General features: G+C 42.4%; 1 protein-coding gene across 2 annotated transcripts in view; it reads left to right on the forward strand.

The window, feature by feature from the left end:
• Window positions 1–4,188: 4,188 nt before the first annotated feature.
• The window catches only part of DCLK1 (doublecortin like kinase 1), a 1,249,627-nt gene continuing 1,237,469 nt past the window's right edge, over window positions 4,189–16,346 (forward strand). For both annotated transcript variants that reach the window (XM_086935106.1, XM_086935105.1), the window contains exon 1: window positions 4,189–4,500. The gene's annotated coding sequence lies outside the window, so the exon portion shown is untranslated. The remainder of the gene's footprint in view (window positions 4,501–16,346) is intronic.

Raw genomic sequence — 16,346 nt, forward strand, 5'->3', positions numbered from 1 at the left:
CTCAGCCATCAATTGTAAGGCAGCAGCTGTTGTTGCCTGAGTCCTTGTTTTGAGCAAATTTAATGAGATGATCAATTCAGCGTAGATGTCAGGATCGTTCAAAGGTAATTATATGATTTTCTTTGTTCGGTTCTGCGCCCCTTAGCAAACCAACTATGTTTGAACGTTTTCCTACCTATAAGGAAGCTCTTCCTTTTTGCCATATTCATAGTCAGGCAACTGTCTTCATTATATTGTCGTAAAAATGTATCAATCTTCGGAGACCAGTGGGCTTCTGTTCCAATAGTTTCCAGGTCATCATCATACAATAACAGCGATAGCATATAGCCACCAACATTAACAGCAAAGCAACTAGTAGATTTTAGGAAAATGGGGAGGTCTGCAAGGTAGAGACTGAAAAAGGAAGGAGCGAGCACAGCTCCTTGCTTTAGACCATTTAATGTTTAGGTTATTGGTCCTTACACCATCCCTACCATAGCTTAAACCCACCCAAGTCTCCATTTGCAATTCCTGGACTAATTAAGTAAGCCAGGGCTCATACCGAGTTTCTTTTTTTTTACTTTCTCCACAATCATTGTCTACTGACATGATCAAACACTTTGAGTAATGTCCCAAACACATTATAAGCTCCTATTGAGATGCGTTGCTTTCCATACTAGCAAATTAATAATGAGCATTATGTTTTCAGTGGTGTAAGCTTTCAGTCTGAATCTTTTGTGCTCGATTCATTTATCCACTCTATCACTTGTTGTAGAATTAATTCAACAGAACGTTTACTGTCACAATCTAGTACCCTATGAAACGGACGTTACTTGGGCATTCCCGTGATCCTTTCTTTTACGTGAGGTACTACATCAATAATGCGGTATAATATCAGTCTTCTAATGTCATGACTTTTGGCTTTTATTGACTGATTAAAAAAATAAACATACAATACGTAAAATGCTGAGACCTAGTCTGTCCTTTGAATTTTAAGAGACTAACCAATTAGGTTCAGGTTTTGTAGTCCCACTATATTTGGAAACTATGGCCTAAAAACCAATTGTAACCTGGGTCTTTATTGCAAAATACAAGGTTTCCAGTTTTTCCAATGCAATTGTTTTTGGTTTTGATTAATTGCAAGGTGATATTCTTTACGAGCTGATAAGCATAATTTTTAGTAAAAAGAAGTCACTGACAGTTGCACACACTGGTCAAGATAATTTCTGACGTAAATGCCTACAGCCTGCATTAAATGATGAGCCATTCACGTGATTTGCCACATCTGTTGGGTTTTCTATGGGGTAAATAATTCACACAGCAGAACATTGGACTGCAGAAACTACCACAAAGATGTCCATCTGGTCACCAAATACATTCCATTTCACAGTTGTGTTTGATGGAAGCAATAGCCGTCTTATTTTTGGTGCATTTGAAAAAATAATCCTACTCACTAATCAAATTAATAAACCAGTTGATCAAGTGTCCCTTCTGAATACAGGATAAAATATGTAATGTGAGTTATAATCATCGCTAGCAATTATAGTATCAGTCACAAATTGTAAAACTGTTGAGAAGTGAGTAGTGTCTATTCCTGTGTGATCATTCTAGAGCTCTGCTCTGCCCTGTGCATAGAGTCAGATAGTCTGTATAGGTTAAGATTTAGTGAACCTGTATATAGATCTCAGCTGCAGGTGCTAAATCAACCCAATATTACCTGCATGCTATAAATATGTGCTGTTTTATATATCTCAAACCTAGTCCAGGGGCATTCAAGAGTTTTACATGAAAGGCACTATTTTCTTCAGGTGGAGGGGTGGTGCGGTTAACAGATTTGAGAAACATGGGGTGAGTATTTTGAAAGCAGTATCCCCCGCTTTAGAGGTTTTTAAATACAAAGCCCAATCAGCCGCTCTATATGGAGCAGAAATGTGGGGGCCTCACTGCAAAAAGAATTTCGAATTGGTAGAAAATAACTTCCTTCAGAAACTATTAAATCTCCCAAATAGGACACCCCTGATTCCAGTTGTTATGGATCTCAACATTAAAAGGGACTGACCACCGTGCTTTATTACGCCCTCGCTTATTTTGGGTGAGGATTTGGTCAACGCCAGAGTTATTACACTATAAAGAAGGTCTTGAGGAGATCATGAAAATTGACCAAAGTAAGGATATCCCATGGCTCAAACATGTGGCACTGTGGATGAAGAAGTTAGGCCTATCCCACTTCTGGGAAGAACCATCTCAGCTGACCGTGGCTTGTAGGAAACTGTTAAAGTCATCGTTTTGGGCACATATTAATAACAATGTGTTACATAGTTCTAGCATGGGATCTTTAACATCAAGATTTCTTCTTTTCAAAGATGTAGCACACTTCGAACCCTTTCTAGATGAGGTACGACCCCAATTAGCAAAATCCCTGTTTTTGAAATTCAGATACTGTGTGCTCCAGACAAATGTTAATAAATCTAGATGGGGCAATAACCATGGTGATAGAAGCTGTGATTGGGGCGTGTTATGTACAAAAGAGATTACATATATTGCGTTGTAACAGGTGTATACCCATATATTATTTTTCTGTCCCTCATATGATATCCCTAGGAAAAGATGGATTAAACCAGTCTGTAAAAACTTGAATGTTAGACATTGTAGGGAGGCGGAACGTATATTAAAGACAGACATGTCACAATGGGTTGTCTTCAGTGTAAGCAGATTTTTATTTAATGTGAACCTCATGAGAGCTAAAACTGGATTGAAGCTATAATAGCCAAGATCGTGCAACTACAGTTAAATACTCCCAAAGACCTTTGCACTTTATTAATCTATGGCCGTTTATTGGTGAATTGTGATCTTGCAAAGTTTCGCTCTTAGTGATGATATCAATCAAATCTTGACAAATGCATTACAGAATGCACTTATGGTTTTAAAACTCATGGACTTTAAAATAAAATGGTATTATTTCAAATGCCTAATTTTTATATGATTCTTAAATGGTTTTATTGTATTTATTGAAGTAGAAGTTTTTAATGGCATAGTTGGAATGGATCATGTAAATGCACACAATAGCCCTACCATGTTGTATCAGAACCAACTGATTGATAAGTTTATATCTAATGGAAAAAGTTTTAACGTATCTTTTATGGTTGAAATTGACCGAAATGAAGGTTTGAACTGAACTGAACTGAGATAAAATATGTAATGTGAGTTATAATCATTACTATCAATCATAGTATCAGTCACAAATTGTAAAACTGTTGAGAAGTGAGGAGTGTCTGTTCCTGTGTGATCATTCTAGAGCTCTGCTCTGCCCTGTGCATAGTCAGATAGTCTGTATAGGTTAAGATTTAGTGAACCTGTATATAGATCTCAGCTGCAGGTGCTAAATCAACCCAATATTACCTGTATGCTATAAATATGTGCTGTTTTATATATCTCAAACCTAGCCCAGGAGCATTCAAGAGTTTTACATGAGAGGCACTATTTCCTTCAGGTGGAGGGGTGGTGAGGTTAACAGATTTGCCTAAAATCACATGAGTGTGAGTCAGGGCCGGGTAGGAGCCTGGACCACCAGTGCAAAAGGGAAGGCCACACCTCCCTTCCATATATTGTTCTGTAAATGTGTATAGAGTACACTCTCTAGGAAATGTGCACATTTCTAGATATACTCTACAGTGCTTACAAATGTTCTTTTATTCACTTCGAGGTCGACTTCAAAGGCAGAATTACTACAAAATGTACACTTGTGATGTCCTGCTCAGACACACTGACAATCTTGGGTTCCGTGTTAGCTTGCTACTCGCCGCAAAGCGCCTCAACGCCTCGTCAGGGGTGGGAAGCGCTATATACATACAAATTACATTGCTAGTGTTACCAGGGAGCTTTCTCCGCATGGAGTGCATGGAATGCGGAGTAGCCGATCAGAATCATAATGCACACAGCGTACTGTGCATGCAGCCCAGTGTGCGCTATAAAGTATTGGGCGTGCCTCCGCTGTATACCAGACGAGCGTTTCCAAAATCATAGAGTGATGCGCGTATTCTGTAATGGCTCTCCCACCTGAAAGAAAAAGAGTGACATTTAGAGCGATGCAGACGGAGAGCTATTAGCTACATAGACGAGTCGTGAGGGAAAGGGGTGCCTGGCAGGGGGAGGGGTGGCAGGCAGGCAGCGAGGATGAGCAGCGAGGGAGCAAGCGCAGAGAAGGCGAGAGGCGCGAGGCTGGGTGTGCGGCGAGCAGGCTTCCACTCAGGGCAGGGCGCATGCAAATCGCTGCAATAGCAGCAGAAGGAGGCAGAGGCAGCCCAGACTCGGCAAGAGCGGCGGCCGGGCACATCCAGCCAAGGGGGGGCCGGCGGCAGACACACAACAAAGGCTCTCGGCTCCTCTCTGCGGCGGCAGTACCATTCACCCAGCCAGGCAGGGGAGCCCGCTTCCACTCAGCATCCCCACGCACGGGAGCCCGGCACACACATCACCCACACAAAATACCATAGTTTGGGGGAAACAGTTGGACACACATAGGTAAGTTATTTTGATTTGGCAACAGAATGAATGTGGCTCATGTCAGAGCATCATTCTTTTAGCAAAATTGGCACGCCAGTGCCTGCAGTCGGCGCCCTGTCTTTTTCTGGCCGTTAAACACTTGCTGGTCCTCTGCGCCTGCAGCCAGAGGCACCTTTGACAAAACGTGACTGCTCTGGGGATGGACAGCTCCATTCGCGCTGCAGTTTGCACCATTTTTGGGCACATAAAAGTGATGTCTCCGACTGCATGTTGACGTGTGAATGAGGTTTATGGCTTTTGGAACTGCATTAGGGCGAGGACGGCCCTGAACAATTGCACCGCGTGAAAGGGCACAGCAGGGTCTGTGCTTTTCGTGACAGCGCATCAGCTGTTTTTTCGTGCCTCTTGTGTTGCCAGCCTCTGAAATGTGTGTGATGTTTATGGGTGCAGCTGTACACTGGCTGTGCTTGCAAAAGGATGTTCAGATGCTTGCTTCAGTATCTATCTAAATTGCTTTGAGAGGGGGTTGGTATCTGGGCTTTGGAGGGGGATGGGGGCATTATAGTCTGTTTACAAATACTAATGGTGGTGGCAGGTGCTCACAGCCTTGAATGATTGATGGATGTACGCCTCATAGATGTGCCTTTTCTGGCATCAGATCTGCCTAAATTGTGTTTTTAATGCTAAGCTGCAGTGCGCTCGGTTTATGTCGGCTCTCTGCGCACATATGGTGTTTTAAACCCATGTGCGTGCATGTACGCAGTGTTAGCGTTGCACGAGGACTCTCTGGCCACGCTAGAGTAAGAAGCACGCGCTACAATTGAGATTATGCAGTGCCACAATGTGCAGGAAGGAAGCTGTGAAAGGGGGCCTGGTTGGCTGCTGTTATTTATAGCAGTGTTTAATCACAGCTCTTTTCGTGATACTGTATTCAGTAAGGCTCTTGGGATTCCCAGCCTATTTATAGCAGGCACCTCATTGGTTAGTGTAAGGCTGTCAACAGTGGTATGTCAATGGTGTAGTAGGTGCAATGCCATCCGGGGTCAGGCTTGTCGGGGGGCCCTCTGTGGCCCAGTTATGCAAGTATTTCATGAGTGAGCATGGGAATAGGGGGCCCGCTGTGCCCCAGTTACGAATGTTTCTCATGAGTCAGCATGGGAATAGGGGCCCCCCCGTGCCCCGGTTCTGGATGTTTTTCATGAGTCAGCATGGGAATAGGGGACCCTCTGTGCCCCAGTTATGGATGTACTTCATGAGTCAGCATGGGAATAGGGGACCCTTAGTTATGGATGCATTTCATGAGTCAGCATGGGAAAACTGGACCCTCTGTGACCCAGTAATGAATTAATTTCACGAGTCAGCATAGGAACATGGGAAGCTCTGGGCCCCAGTTATGGATGTATTTCATGAGTCAGCATGGGAACAGGGGACCCCCTGTGCCCCAGTTATGAAGGTTTTTCATGAGTCAGCATGGGAATAGGGGACCCTCTGTGCCCCAGTTATGAAGGCTCAGTGCCCCAGTTATAAAGGTTTCTCATGAGTCAGCATGGGAATAGGGGACCCTTAGTTATGGATGCATTTCATGAGTCAGCATGGGAAAACTGGACCCTCTGTGACCCAGTAATGAATTAATTTCACGAGTCAGCATAGGAACATGGGAAGCTCTGGCCCCAGTTATGGATGTATTTCATGAGTCAGCATGGGAACAGGGGACCCCCTGTGCCCCAGTTATGAAGGTTTTTCATGAGTCAGCATGGGAATAGGGGACCCTCTGTGCCCCAGTTATGAAGGCTCAGTGCCCCAGTTACGAAGGTTTCTCATGAGTCAGCATGGGAACAGGGGACCCTGTGTGCCCCAGTTATAGGGGACCCTCTGTGCCCCAGTTATGGGTGTTTTTCGTGAGTCAGCGTGGGAATAGGGGACCCTCTGTGCCCCAGTTATGAAGGTTTTTCATGAATCAGCATGGAAATAGGGGACCATCTCTCCCTCAGTTATGGTTGTTTTTCCAGAGTCAGAATGGGAATAGGGGACTCTCTGTGCCCCAGTTTGAAGGTTTTTCATGAGTCAGCATGGGAATAGGGGACCCTCTATGCCCCAGTTATGGATGTTTTTAATGAGTCAGCATGGGAATAGGGGACCCGCTGTGCCCCAGGTATGGATGTTTTTCATGAGTCAGGATGGAAATAGGGAGCCGCTGTGCCCCAGTTATGGATGTTTTTCGTGAGTCAGCATGGGAATAGGGGACCCACTGTACCCCAGTTATGAAGGTTTTTCATGAGACAGCATGGGAATAGGGGACCCGCTGTGCCCGAATTATGGATGTTATTCATGAGTCAGCATGGGAAAAGGGTGTCCGTTTTGCATAATTGTGTTAGGGCCTCTGGCATCCTTGTTATACCACTTCGTGCGTATGATTGTTTAGTTTGACAAATCTTGATGGCAGTCAAATTCACTGTCCAAGAGACCCCCTGTTTTGATTTTTTCATCTTTCTTGTCGACAGCAAGCAAGATCTCGTGCCATGGTCTGGTCTGTTAGACTCTGTGGCTTCATTAAGGGTTGTCGATGTGTTCATCAAGTGCAACAGAATCTTTGAGGCCAATTACATGTCCAGAGCCTTGTGTTCTTGTACAGCCTCCATGATAGAACACCCATGCGTGGCCTGTGACAACACTCTCTCTTGGGCTGTTGGGTTTCAATTGATTTCCCGTCGCCACTTAAAGATTGGGGTTAATCACGACACTCCACCACAAGTTGCGCTCTCTTTTTTTTATCACTGACGATCAATGAATGGCTGGGCAAACAATTGACTTTGATATTTCAGAAGCTAAATCATTTTCCTTGGTATCTGATTCCTTCTGAGTGTTCTGGCACTGGAAGGCATAGTATGCCGTGCGCATTTCGTGAATCTATGAGTGGAGAAGTGCATGCTCGTAGAGTGCTGCCACCGGCACGAATGCTGAGCTGACTACCTACATGACCATGCACCAGTATGGTCTACACAGGAAGAGCTAAAATCTCCTTCTGCGTCACATATAATTAGGCACGAGAGCCAAGGAAACAGTTTTATAGAAAACATTTGCACTAGTTTATTTTTTTGTTGCAGACTTTTATATATCACGAACTTGACCCGAAGATACCGAGCACCAGTTGCGTTACATAAGGACACATACATTTTTGTAAGGCACAGGGAGATTAAGTGATCTGCCCAGAATCACAGGATGTTGCGCGTCTTTTGCCGTGGCTCGTACCGGGTTCCTCAGATTTTAGGTCGACAGCCCTTGCTGTTTGGCCAACTCCTCTCCCCTCTTTTCATTGCATAAACACTCACTTGATAGTGCAGCCTTTCGCACCTTTTTTGTTCCTACTCAATGTTTTACTGGATATTTACATTTTCAAGGTATTCTGTTGGTTTCCTTCATTACCAGTATTTGTCTTGTAAGGTACTACATCACTTAAATAGCACTTATTATTTCTATCTGGGGTACTGAAGTGCTTGCCTCCATGAGTAGCATGCTACAGCAAGTAAGAAGTGTGGTTGGAAGAATGTTGTCTTTGTTTTGATCCAAGTGGGAAGGGTTTCCATGTCAAGTATGATGACCACTGAGGTGTGGTTATTGTGTTATGGGATACAGTGCTTGGCAGTGTGATGGAGGATGAAGTATGAGAGAGAGGCGTTCAGTGTATGGTTTTCGGTAAGCTGGCAGCTTTGAGCAGCTTTGCAGGTCCCTGTACGGTATTTCTTATTTTCCTAGTCCACTTAGCTGGTTACTGCACTGGGTTGTCCATATGAGATATCTTGTGTAAAGTTTATGGTCCTGAGCAGGCATGGGTTGAAGGAAATCAGGGGGCAGGGATCTGCTGGGATGGACTTTGTTACTATCTCCCCTTACCTAATTGCCATTGTGAGATGTTAAAAGCAGTCATAGTATGTAGCACAATGATGGAGTAAATTAAAGTCCTGTGATAGCCAGCAGCGCATGGCAGATCTCTTCAATTATGCCAAGCCTATTAAGTTGGTGATGGGAGGGTTGTTGTTGTGGACTGGTGTATTACTGGGACATGGACATGAACCACAGCAGTTTTGTCTTATGTGAGTGTGGGAGCATCAAACAGTATAAGAATATTATTATGCAGTCTAAAGTATCTACAATCAACTGTCCTACAGCTGAGTGTTATGGTCTTAGTATGATTAGAAAATGATAGAGGTCCGCTGCACTCCGGAGGTACAACAAAGTATTCAACTATGTATACCAGGAAAGTCAAGTCTCTTAGGGTGATCAGGATACTGCCCTTACTGTCCAAGAAGGGCGGAAAGGGTAATAGTAAATGCAAAACCTTGTAGGCACAAGGTGGATAACCTGAGCACTCCTGTGTGCTAATAAAGCAAACTGTGTCAGAAAATGTAGTATAATAGTTCAAAGTTTTATTCACTTTGTATCAATCATTTAAGTTGATTTGTAGTTGTGACTTATAGTTCAAATAATCTCCATGTAAAGGAAACGAGTTTTCATAACATGATAGTATCCAAAAGTTCCAAAAGTTCCAAAAGTAACATCATGTACATGATTCAAGTCCCCAATGCATTTCGAGCAGGATGCTCTTCGTCAGGGGGTTACATTTGTACTGCAAACAAGTAGAAAAAAAGTTGTACATGAGTCAGGAGCTGAGTGTTTCTAAAAGTAGAAAAGATAGCGAAGACCGAAGTTTAGAGCCCATGCTAAATATATAAACATGTCAAAAATGGGATAGTAAGTCCAAAGAATGAAAGTAGTTAATGGCACCAGAAATATAAAAACGAAATAGTCACCCGGGTGTTATTAGATAGTGAGACTTAATAGTGTAGGAAGACGCTGGTGAGAGTATACGATAAACGTGAACCTGCTTCAACGAGAACTATTCTGGATTTTCAAACTTGGTACCACCGCACCGAAAGGTCTCAACGAACGTCTGGAATTTAGCAGCTTCCTCTGACTTGCTTTACACACTCGACTGACCAATGCTTGTTGGTTTTTCAGTATTTTGTGCATGCATACTTAGTGTACCCGAATTTTGCATTGAAGATTGTATTATATCTTATTGTCTCTCTTCTACTTTCTGGTTACTATTTCTTCCCATCGTATTTTTCCACTATAACCCTGTTTCCCTTCTAATAGCTGTTTCATTCATTTCGATTTTTATTCAATTTTCCACATTTTACACACTTTCACCTTCCTTTGTTTTCGATACATCATCTACCTTCTGTCCGCACACTTGTTCCTTATTTTCCTACCTATCCCACAGTCTTTTTCCCTATACTGTCATTTCCCATGCTTTTTCCACTAATCGTTCTGCTTTCTTTCTCTTTTCTTTTCCTCATTATGCTCTTACGGAATTAGTCAGTTTTCCATTCTAATGTGTCTGCTACATTTAGACGCATGCGCACTGTCACTTATTACTTCCGCGTCTCTTGGATGGCGTCATTCACCCGCGATGTTCCAAACTAACCGCGACACACTTGGTAAGCGACCTTGTTCTTTGGCCACTCAATCTACACTGCTGTTTACAGCAACACAGCTCCGCTTGGTGTTTGTTATTTAATTTTTCACGGTGACATTATATTCTTTCGCACAACTCCACATTACCCCCTCCACGCTTCCAGGTATATTCCTTGGTGTTCACAGGCTACGTACTTTGATTCACGTTTATCTTATACTCTCACCAGCGTCTTCCTACACTATTAAGTCTCACTATCTAATAACACACGGGTGGCTATTTCATTTTTATATTTCTGACGCCATTAACTACTTTCATTCTTTGGACTTACTATCCCATTTTTGACACGTTTATATATTTAGCATGGGCTCTAAACTTCGGTCTTCACTATCTTTTCTAATTTTAGAAACACTCGGCTCCTGACTCATGTACCCCTTTTTTTCTACTTGTTTGCAGTACAAATTTAACCCCCTGACGAAGAGCATCCTGCTCAAAATGCATTGGGGACTTGAATCATGTACATGATGTTACTTTTGGAACTTTTGGATATTATCATGTTATGAAAACTTGTTTCCTTTACATGGAGATTATTTGAACTATAAGTCCCAACTACAAATCAACTCAAACGATTGATACAAAGTGAATAAAACTTTGAACTATTATACTACATTTTTTGACACAGTTTGCTTTATTAGCACACAGGAGTGCTCAGGTTATCCACCTTGTGCCTACAAGGTTTTTCATTTACTATGGTCTTAGTATGACCTGGGAGTGTTATATATTGTATTATATTGTAATTACATTGTATAGCACTTTCCACCCCTGAAGAGGTATCGTAGCACTTTATGCAGGGCAGCATTCCGTTTTTTATTTATTTAGGTTATTGTTTGTTATTGGGATTAGTCTTGTGCTTTTAAGGAAACTATGGCAGGTATTTATTCCAGTTTCTATGCAGTAAATTAAATGAATAGGAGTTAGGTGTAACCTTTAGTGGTGGGGGATATGTGAATTAATGTGCTGGTCGACGTTATGAATAGATGAGGTACAGGAGCAAAGGAATTGTTCGTTTTTAGGGGGATGACTATAAAGGAGAAGTTATGATCTTTTAAATGAGGTGTGGACAAGTTGCAGAGATACAATAATGGGGATTATGGCACGCATGCACCTGACTTATTGTAGGCTTTGCTTAGAGAGTGGAGGCATGCAGAGGATGGAAAGGCGCTAGAGAGTCAACCAAAAGAACACACATTCGCAATGCAACAGGTATTGCATTTACGCGGGTTTGAGCTATTGGCAATGCAATAGCTTAAACTCTCACAAAAGGCGGGACCTATTGCCTTGCAAATATTTGTTCGTTTACTAGGGCTCAAGCGGCGCTTTCACATTCATGTAGGCCGCGCCCCTTTCTTTAGACAAGCCGCGTCTAGAGGAAGGGGCATGACCGACATTAATGTGAAACCTTATCATGAAGCATTTAGACAAAAAAAAACCATCTGCTTGTCAAGTTGAAAGACAGATGTTTTTGTTTTGTAAAAGCGCCCATGCCGCGCTTTCACTTTACTAGCGGCTGCATGCTTTTTTTTTATTAGATGCAGCTTGCCTTATGAAAAGGGAGCGGCCTCCATGAATGTGAAAGCGCCGCATGGGCACTTGCAAACAAACAAAAATTATAAATAAGCGCTGCTGCTATACTTAAAATGGACCGCAGTGCTAAAATAAATAAATAAAGAAACACAGCTGCTAAAGTTAAAGCGAATCGCCATTAGTAAATGAAATAAAAGCGGGGTGGTGTGCTGTGATGCAGAGGGTGGAATACGGGCAAACCATTAAACAAAATAGTGCTCACAGCCAAATTAAAGCAGATCGTGTAACAAGACACGTAATAGGTTCAGTCATTAAGGGAGGTAACAAATGTAGACAAGGCGGTACCAATGAGGGCCTAATGACGACTCGGAAGCCATTGTTTACGAAGGACAATGACACAAGCCAATTAAAAATATGCTGGAGAGGGGGGTGTGGGGGGGCTTTAAAGGTCAAGCATGCGCTGCCCACGCTTGACCTAATAAGGCGAGTCGACAATCGGAAGTTTAATGTCAAAGTCAGTTTTCATGCAGGGTATTTAGGAATATTGTGGAGGCTTTTTGAGACAGCATACAAACCAGTGGACAAAAATAACCTTATGTGGATGTGTTGCAATATTATTGTACGCCATGAGAACACCATTGCACACACACCACACCACCACCACCCATGGGTAAATAGAAATAACATACAAATAGTTTAATTTTTCCATAAAACCCAATGGGAGGAAAACACAACAGAGTGTATTTTGAATGTTTGTGCTAGAGATACACCTCCTCTTTCCCTTTGATCAACAGAAAGGGATGACGGAGAACAGAATCTGTTTTAGTGAATTTGTGATTAGTGCTGCTTCTCAGGGTAGGTAGCATTGAAGCTGTGTGTAATCTGGAGCACCCACACCATAGGTACAATGAAGTGTGGGATTGTGCATCTGGCTGCCATTTAGCCTTCCTGTAGTAGTGATCAGATGCACAAACTGCAACAAGAAAGACCCTAAGAGCACAAGCAACAGGCTCGCAAGGACAAGACTGTGAGAAAGGTGTCTACCAAGCATGGAAGCATGAGCCCTCAGCAGAGTTGTACACAGAAAGAATGCTTTATCTAATTATTATGCCATTATCTACCAACATAAGGGATGCCCAGCGTATAATCATTGTGTGCTTTATATTTTCTTGATGGATAGATACATTTCCTTTCTTTCTAGGCTTCCAGATGTCATTAAGTGTGTAGAAAGTACATGACAGAAGGACGATTTCCTTTTAAAGTGGGCTCCCAAAGAGGACTGTTAGGGTTCTACTTAGCTTGTGCTGTCCTTTAACGTTGCTAAGCCCTGCCTATATTGTCCAAAGTTACTCCACAGTGAGTCTTTAGGCATTTCAGTGTGCGTTGTCTCATAAATAACTGCTTCAGACACAACAGTTTTGCTTGAAACAGAGCACAAAGATAAAAGGCTTAAGTAACTGATAAATTGTCAGCAGAAGCTAAGCTTGCAAGCTGCTTGCCATTGAGCTGTCATTTTGTGATTCATTTTTCCTCACCAGGTTGTGGGGTATTCTAGATTGCTGGCAGTGCAGTGCCAGGTAAAGTACTGACCGTGAGTGCCATTGAATGAGACCTAAAGTTAATATCTCGCATGCCTATGGAAAATGAATTCTTCCTATGAAGTCAGTCAAATCACTTTATTCGATACTTACATTATTAAGATCACAAAAGTACAAGGTATACAATATAAAACATTTTATAATACAGCTTTCATAATACAAATGGTAACAATAATGTGATAAAAAAAACATTGATTTTAAGAGCAAGATAAGATGTGAATTGCTGTCACTCGGTCTCCTTGTAAATTGTCACCCTCCAAAATCAGACTGTTTCACACATGAGTGACTGGAGAGTAGTAATTACTATGCGAGGCAAATATCCGTAAAAGGTCTGGCAGGGTGAGTTCTTGTATATTCAAATCTTCTCAAACATTACATGTCTCCGGAATTAAACCTTTTAGGAGTACAGAAAAGAAGCGCCAGTCCATGTTGTATTTGAAAATGGGACCTTCTTTCTAGGAACTCCACTTATTGTTGCTGAGCCTGATCCAAGTCCATGGTTCCTCCCTTCACAGATTCTGTCGACTACAAACCTACACAAGTAAACAAAAGCTGGTCTTGCTATTAGCGACTAAACGGCCCAGTCCTATAGAAGCAAGGGCAAAGAAATGCATGCAATGAGGAGAAAGGAGGAAGATGATTGTGTGTAAAGGAGAAACATGAGAAAACATGGGCCCTTTGAAGTCTTGATGAGAAGGGGTGGAGTGGAAGAAGCAAAGAGGAGGTGTGTGAAAGAGGGTGGTACATCTGGAGTGGTGTGACATTTACGGAAGGGGATACAATCTGCTTTCACCTCAGTGCGACTGTTTTCTCACTGAATTGTGTCTCAGTGCCTGACTGCACTTTCACAATATTTAAACAGGTAGGTTTTCCAAAGAAAGGGTTGGTTTCTATTTCAGGTTGCACAACACAATCCTCCGAAGTCTAATTAGCACCAGTGTTTAGTCTGGGCCATGTGCCCCTAGGGCAGGGGTGTATCAATTTGTTATTTGGTATGTTCACATGAGCACTGGCAGTGCAAGTGGGAGTGAGCAGTGATTATTGCTAATGAGGAATGCATATTCTGAGCCTCTTCACCAATTACTGCCCTGTGGGCACAGGGAACCAGGTGTGATGTTTAATCTTCATGAGTGACAGCATTGGTAATTCATAGTCACTAGACGATTTCTGCAGAGTGATTAATGCCACGCCCTGGGGAACATGTGAAACCCCAGTATAAACTCTGTGGCCTATTATTCCCCACTGAACCCAAGAATAGAAGCGCTCTTAGTTTTGGCTTGCCATCTTGTCCTGAAATTCAACATGAGCGAATGATGTCATGAAGTTATCTCATTATATCTCGGTGCCATCCACTCTGTCTAGACTGACCATGGGGAGCAGATCTAACTTGTTAGAAGGTAGATAGGCATACACGTGCAAAGGGGAGTACCAGGCTACATAAATAGTGCTTCTGTGCATCTCTTTGATGTCTAGGGATCACAGTAGAGCTGTGATCAACAGGCAGAAGGTCACACTTTGCATCAGAGGTAAAATAGACAGATGAGCGACTTCCCATAAGTACCAACCACATCATAAGTCCACTCCGCACCGAGACAGGCCAAGAACTGAGAAGACCCCACCAGCCCCTAGGAAACCTTTTAGGTCTGGCCTTTGAGGCAGCTTTAGCTCCCCCGCCAGACTACTGTTTTTCAAAACAAATCATACATAGTATACATTGCGGGGATTTTGGTCAGCAGACTTCTTCTATTAGTCTGTTGAATTATCATTCTCATTTTGCTGCCACCCACCACAGCATACAGCATGGCTCCTTTAACTTTCAGTGATTGCACATCACCGCGGACACTGTTCTCCTTTGTTTAAAATAGTTCATTTTTCTCGTATTAACAAAGGTTTTTAAAGTGTGCCCTTGTAAATTTAATTTTTGCAAAGTCCATTTATTTTTTCTGCCCTTTAGATTCTCAGTTAGATGTCGATTTATTTCCAATCTCTACTTACAGGTGCTGTTATACAGTGTTTATGTGACATTGCAGATGCCTGCAATTTGAGTGAGTGGCTGGGTGAGGATTTCTTCTTGTCGCCTTCACAAAAAAGAATACTAAAATGATCAGCCCTAGTAAAAGGCTTTTCCTTAACATCACTAGTAAAGCAGCCACATCAGTGATTTTTTTTAATTTTAATTTAACATTTTTGTCCCATGCATATGGTGGCCGCCTTTAGGTGGTAGCTTGTTTTCTATTTTTTTCTTTTCTTTTTATGGCAGATGCTTTCAATAAAAATATAAACAATAACTAACCACTGCATCAGCATGGAAAGACCTATTGCTTTTGCCAATGTTTGTTCTTGCATGGAAAGACCCTAAAAAACTAGATTTCAAATATTTAAAAGTACACACTTTTAGAAAGGAGGGAGACCCTTTCCTAATCCATGAAAGGTTAGGTGCACTAATCTGTTCTGGGGAATATAGAGCCACAATCCTCAACAAGCACAGGCATAGCCAATAGGTCTTGCTTTTTAAACCGTATACGTATTTAGTTATGCAGCAGAATATCCTTGGTGCAACAACACCAACTGTTGCATGGCTAAACACTTGTAAGGTCCCAAATGCCAGACCTATTGGCTATGCTAATGCTTGTTTACCCTTGTTGGCGCAGCCAGTGCTGTGTATCTCTAGACAAGTGTTTCTGGATTCATTCCTTCATGCACTGAGGCAAATTGAGTGCTCGGATATGAGGTGGTGTGCTCTGACCCTACTCCTATCAGTTTATATGTAATTAGAAAACCATTTTTTAATGGAAAGACTCCTTCCGTTGAAGAATGGTGGCAAAAGTGACCAAAGCACAGTGAGCATATGAACCTATATAAAAATGCTTCTATGCAATGGCTCTCATGTCTCCAAATGAGTGACTAGAGCCTCTTATTACCTACGCCCATGACTGAAGGCACTAGTCTGAGGTACAAGGGAATTATGTGGCTGCACTTATGGCTCTTCTGGTATGTGCACAGCGATACAAATGCTGTTAAATGAACAGTGTTAAAACGAAGGGAGCCTGAACATAGTAAATGGTTATGCACACTCTTGCTTCTGTGTCATTCTGCTGCCATTTACACCCACCATGATTATTTTGTTTTCCCAGCCTGCCTTCCATTGCATGGCAGCAGACACCCATGGTAGTGACTGACCCATATTGGCAGGCCATGGCATAACTGAA

The sequence above is a fragment of the Lissotriton vulgaris genome, chromosome 8 (assembly GCF_964263255.1).
Source record: "Lissotriton vulgaris chromosome 8, aLisVul1.2, whole genome shotgun sequence".
NCBI lineage: Eukaryota > Metazoa > Chordata > Amphibia > Caudata > Salamandridae > Lissotriton > Lissotriton vulgaris.